The sequence below is a fragment of the Entelurus aequoreus genome, linkage group LG08 (genome assembly GCF_033978785.1).
Source record: "Entelurus aequoreus isolate RoL-2023_Sb linkage group LG08, RoL_Eaeq_v1.1, whole genome shotgun sequence".
NCBI lineage: Eukaryota > Metazoa > Chordata > Actinopteri > Syngnathiformes > Syngnathidae > Entelurus > Entelurus aequoreus.
This window is the reverse complement of record NC_084738.1, coordinates 66480095-66486094: the sequence shown is the minus strand read 5'-3', so window position 1 is coordinate 66486094 and position 6000 is coordinate 66480095. Positions and strand designations below refer to the sequence as shown.

At 37.0% G+C, this 6000-nt stretch overlaps 1 protein-coding gene across 3 annotated transcripts in view; it reads right to left on the bottom strand.

The window, feature by feature from the left end:
• LOC133656157 (mucin-2-like) overlaps positions 1-6000 on the bottom strand; it is a 79381-nt gene that overhangs the window by 340 nt on the left and 73041 nt on the right. Inside the window, exons 27-28 of one of the 3 annotated variants that reach the window (XR_009827108.1) lie at positions 737-788; positions 1-594 (exon numbers count right to left, since the gene is read on the bottom strand). The exon at positions 1-594 is cut by the window's left edge and continues 340 nt beyond it. The gene's annotated coding sequence lies outside the window, so the exon portion shown is untranslated. The remainder of the gene's footprint in view (positions 595-736; positions 789-6000) is intronic. The other 2 variants (XR_009827109.1, XR_009827110.1) reach the window with 2 other exon arrangements.

Below are 6000 nucleotides of genomic sequence, written 5' to 3'. Positions count from 1 at the left end.
AAGGACCGCAAAATGGCAGCCATTAGCAGACATATTATCTGGTGTTTTGTTTCACAATATTATGCAAAAGCAACTTTTCTTACCTTCTGGTACCTGCTGATCTGTATTACGGATCTACATAAGTCCTGAAAATGTGCGCGCGTCCGCCATTGTAGTCCGTGCCGACACCGTAGTCGATCAGCTTCTTCTTTTTCTCTATCTTCTTGTTATGTGACATTCATCCTCCGCTGTTGCCATTTCTAATATAAAGTAGTGTAAAGTTCTTATATCTGTCAGTAAACTCGCCATGAAAGCACTAAAACATACCGGTGTAGTGAGTTGACATTATTCACCCAAGGAACTTTGCAGACGAATGGGCCACAATAAATACATAAATAAAACGTGTACTTTACATACTTGGGGAGGATCTAAACATTTCCAAAGGTCAGAAGAAAAATCTAATCATACCAATGATTATTAAACAAAAGTGATGATGACATTTAAAAACATTAACAAGGTAAAACTGTCATCCTCTGATGTCTGATGTTCTTCCATTGTGGTCTTTGTGTGTTGTTTGGCACCACCTGGTGGACGTGGCGTGTATCAGCAAGCTTTCTTTGCAAAGAACAAGGCAGACATTGTTGATATACAGAATGAATGGTGTTCTTTTTAAACAGGGTACTTGAAGGCACTCTATGGGGAGCGTAAGGTTTATTTTATGTATTTAATTTGATCAAATTAGATTATTTTAGCTTACCTTCCGTCCAAGTGCAGCTGGGATAGGCTCTAGCCTCCTCAAGAGGGACAAGCTGTAGAAAATGTAAGGATAGAAAGATTAGATTAGGTTCTCTAGAGCTCTTTAGTGCTGCCCTAGGGGCTCCCTGGAGCTTTAAAAAAAAAATAATAATAATAATAATGGAGAAAGATGGGTGGAAAAATATGTTTGTTGTTTTAATATATTTTCTGTAGGAGGACAAACATGACACAAACCTTCCTAATTGTGAGAAAACCCACTGTTGATATTAAACATGCTTCACTGGTGAGAGTATTTCACAAGCGTCGTTTTGTCCAACTCATTTCGGCGGCCCTTAAACGCACCGTAGTTTGTTTGCATGTACAACTTTCTCCGACGCTGCCACAGAAAGGCGCGTGTCGTGCCACTCCTTCTTTGTCTCATTTTTGTCCACCAAACTTTTTATTCTGAGCGTGAATGCACAAAGGTGAGCTTTGTTGATGTTATTGACTTTGGTCACTCCAAGCTAATTGATGCTAACATGCTATTTAGGCTAGCTGTGTGTACATATTGCATCATTATGCCTCGTTTGTAGGTATATTTCAGCTTATTCCTTTAATTATGTCCTCTGCGTGTTTAATTTATACGTGCATGTCTCATGACACATTATCTGCATGTAATATTGGCTGCATTTCTCATAGTTGTTTGTGGGCCATGTTGTTCCAGACCACAGCAAATGTTCAAAGTTAAAGTTCAAAGTTAAAGTATCAATGATTGTCACACACACACACTAGGTGCGGCGAAATTATTCTCTGCATTTGACCCATCACCCTTGATCACCCCCTGGGAGGTGAGGGGAGCAGTGGGCAGCAGCGGTGGCCGCGCCCGGGGAATCATTTTTGGTGATATAACCCAGCTTGCAAAGATTGTAATAAATCCATTAGAAGAAGACAACCTGTAATTCCCTTTAACTTGGACACACACCTCTATACCTTTGGTTATTCTAAGACAGTCATTTCCAGGAAATATCTCACCCTCTGTGTAGTTTTACTGATGTTTTCCAACGTTGCACAAATGTGTAGCATAAATGATACATTTCATTATAAGACTTAAATAAGACTTTTAATTTCTTGCAGCTCCAGATAGCTTTTATTTTTGTATTTTTGGTCAAATATGGCTCTTTAAACTTTTTGTGTTGCCGACCCCCGGGTTAATGACTGCCTTCTAAAATGCATTGCTCATCCTCCTTGTGTTCGGGCTCAAAAATATCAGGTCCTGGATCATTATTTGTCCCGAAGTAATCGTTGTTGACTCTCACAAAGTCTGCCTGATTGTTAGAATAATTAAGTATAAGTTGTCACACAACTCTTATGCTTAAAGGCCGTTGCTATAGTTATTATCAATTGTGCTGAAATTGTACTTTTCTATCCATGCAAAGAGACGACTCGCAATCTTGGATTGCGAGTCGTCTCGTATCAGTGTTTGTGTCCAGACCCGGCCTGCTGACTGCCAAGGGCGAACATCGAGTACCTCGACGCAGACAAAGCAGAGACAGGGGCGATATCACCAGTGTCCGCACATTTGCATTTCCGAATAATATTTTATTGATATTGTGTCTAACTTGGGCTGCTGAAATGACCCCCCTTTCCTTCAGAAGCAGCCTCAGTGATGCAACCGAATAAATAGTGGAGCACGTGGGCTGTGCCTTGAAACTTTTATTAGTAGATTGCACAGTACAGTACATATTCCGTACAATTGACCACTAAATGGTAACACCCGGATAAGTTTTTCAACTCGTTTAAGTCGGGGTCCACGTTAATCAATTCACGGCCCTGAGGGCGTAGGTTGGAACTGGAACTGAGTGTGCAGCCCAATACGTCTCTCCTCATTGAGTAAAATTGAATTCTGTCTCTGCATGGTTCCTTGCTTCTTGTCCGTTTAATAGATGTCATCAGTGTTTGAACCTGACACTGATTAGCATTGTTGTTGATGGGGAAGGGATCTGTGGTTCCTCCTCCACGACCAGGCCACGTGACTGGTCTCCGCAATAACTCTGTGAGATTGGTAATATTTTGTTCATTTCTATTCAATCGCAAACCTTGCCAGTCTTTTGGTGTCATAAATCCGATATATATATATGACAATAGTTTCAATATAGACGCAACTTGTTTTTCCACTCTAATTCTACTTAATCCCTTCTAATTCTCTGAGTGACAAAGACAAAGAAAAAATGCTATAACCATTCAACGTTAATAAGTAGCATGTAGCACCACTGCACCCTCCAATAATAACCTTGTTAGTGATCAATACCAGTCAAACCTGAGCATTTTTGCAAACCGCAGAATTCTTGGTTGCGGAGTGTCTGTTGCTATGGTAACCAGGTGAAAAGGGGTCCTTTGGCGTGGTTGGTGCACGGCTTGTCCCAGTAGGAAGGTGTAACTGACATACCGAGCAATGTCATTGCGTGTTCTTGGGTGCGCCGCTTTTAGATTGGGGTAATTATAGACAACACCTGTGCTTTTCATCGTAAACACCACCTGTGCTTTTCATTCACATGAGTAATTGGTCGATGTGGGAATGTGAAAAACACATGTACTGACCGTAAATACACCACAGAAGGTGTGGTGGTGTGAGTGTTCTCTGGGAGTTCAACTTAGCGTCCTTTCATTGTGTGAACGCTGACAACATATGAGATTCCTCACCAAAATCCATCTATTGTTATTATTCTACCTCTTCTAATGATAGCATGTTAGCATTAACATGCTAACTTTTTAGCTTTTTCACCTCAGTGTCATATAAGTTGTTACTGGACACAAAGCAAACTGTTAGCATGCTAGCATTAACACGCTACTTTTCAAGCTAATTTGGTACACCTGACAGCATAAACATGCTAACTTTTTTAGCTAATTTTGCAGCTGCACACCTTACAGTCATACAGCAGCTTGGTCCATGACACATGCTAACTCTTGTTGCTAATTTTGCAACCGTTTACCCCAGAGTCATATAACTTGCTGCTTGACTACTAGTGATTGCTAGCATGCTACCTCAGTGTCATATAAGTTGTTACTGGACACAAAGCAAACTTTTAACATGCTAACATTAACACGCTACCTTTCAAGCTAAATGTGTACACCTTACAGCTTGGTTTGTGACACATCTGCAACCAAATTAACACAGAGTCCTATAACCTGGTACTTGATATATGCTAATTGCTAGTTTGCCAACTTTCAGCTAATTTGGTCACCATACACAACAGAGTCATATAACTCGTTAATAGATGCAAGCTAACTCTTAGCTCGCTATCATTAACATAATAAATGTTTAGCTAATTTGGCAGCTTTATACCAGACAGTCATACACAGTAGTTTGGTCTGTGACACATGCTAGCATTAACAAGCTAAATTGTTACGCTAACTTTGCAACCATTTACCCCGCAGTCATATAACTTGTTACTTGACATATGTTAATTGTTATAATGCTAAAGTATATCCATTTTGTATATCCAATTGTTAGCGCTTCATACGCGGTTTCTCCGGATTCTAAGAACAATACTGTCATACTGGGGTAAAAACGCAATGTTTTGTTTTGTAGGAGTTATCCTTAAAACAACTTTGTATTGCTTCATTAACTTGGTACAGAACACAAGCTAACTGCTAGCCATCGCTAACATTAACGTGTTGACTTTTTTTTAGCTATTTTTTCAGTCGTACACAGTAGCTTGGTACTTGACATATGCTAAGTGTTAGCATGCTAGCTTTTAGCCAACGATGCTGTCATACACCTCAGAGTCATACAACTTGGTACTTGACACATGCTAACTCTCAGCCTGCTAACATTAACATGCTAACTGTTCAGCATTTTTTTTGGGCCGTGCACATTACAGTCATACACAGTAGCTTGCTCCGGGACACATGCTAACTGCTAGCATGCTAACTTTAGCATGCTAATAGTTTACCCAAGAGTCATATAACCTGGTACTTGACACAAGCTAACTTTTAGCACGCGTACGTTAACATGTTGACTTTTTTAAAGCTATTTTTGCAGCAGTAGTCATATACAGTAGCTTGGTCCATGATTTTGATTGATTGATTCTTTTATTAGTAGGTTGCACAGTGAAGTACATATTCCGTACATAAAACATGTTTACTGGCAAACTAGCAAAACTATTTATTTTTTCGCTAATTGTGCCGCCGTACACTGCAGAGTTATATAACTCGGTGCTTGACACACGCTAACAACTTAATTAGCTCGTTTTATTTGAAGTTTTCGAACTGGCGCGGTCGGGAGAGTGGCCGTGCCAGCAACCTGACGGTTCCCGGTTCGATCCCCAGCTTCTACCATCCTAGTCACGTCCGTTGTGCTCCTTGAGCAAGACACTTCCCCCTTGCTCCTGATGGGTGGTGGTCAGGGCCTTGCATGGCAGCTCCCGCCATCAGTGTGTGAATGTGTGTGTGAATGGGTGAATGTGGAAATAGTGTCAAAGCGCTTTGAGTACCTTGAAGGTAGAAAAGCGCTATACAAGTATAACCCATTTACCATAACTGTCGTCGTGCTAGCGCTAGCATTTGTTGTTGTTTTTTTGTTTTTTAAAAATTTTATTTGATTTAATTTTTTATTTTTTTTTGTAAATTGTATTTTTATTTTTTTACTGTATTTTCATATTTTCTTCATTTTATTTTGGATGAGGAGTATGGAAATGGATGAAGAGTATATTTATTGTGTGTACATATATATATATATATATATATATATATATATATATATATATATATATATATATATATATATATATATATATATATATATATATATATATTTTTTTTTTTTTTTTTTTAATTTTTTTTTAAATAAATTATAGTTTTTTAGTTTGTTTTTTTTTTACTGTATTTTCATATTTTCTTCATTTTATTTTGGATGAGAGTATAGAAATGGATGAAAAGTATATATATATATATATATATATATATATATATATATATATATATATATATATATATATATATATATATATATATATATATATATATATATATATATATACATGTGTATACATATATATATATATATATATATATATATATATATATATATATATATATATATATATAGATACATATATATATATATATATATATATATATATATATATATATATATATATATATATATATGTATATATTAAATGTATATATTTTTAAATAAATTATAATTTTGTAGTTGTTTTTTTTTTACTGTATTTTCATATTTTCTTCATTTTATTTTGGATGAGAGTATGGAAATGGATGAAC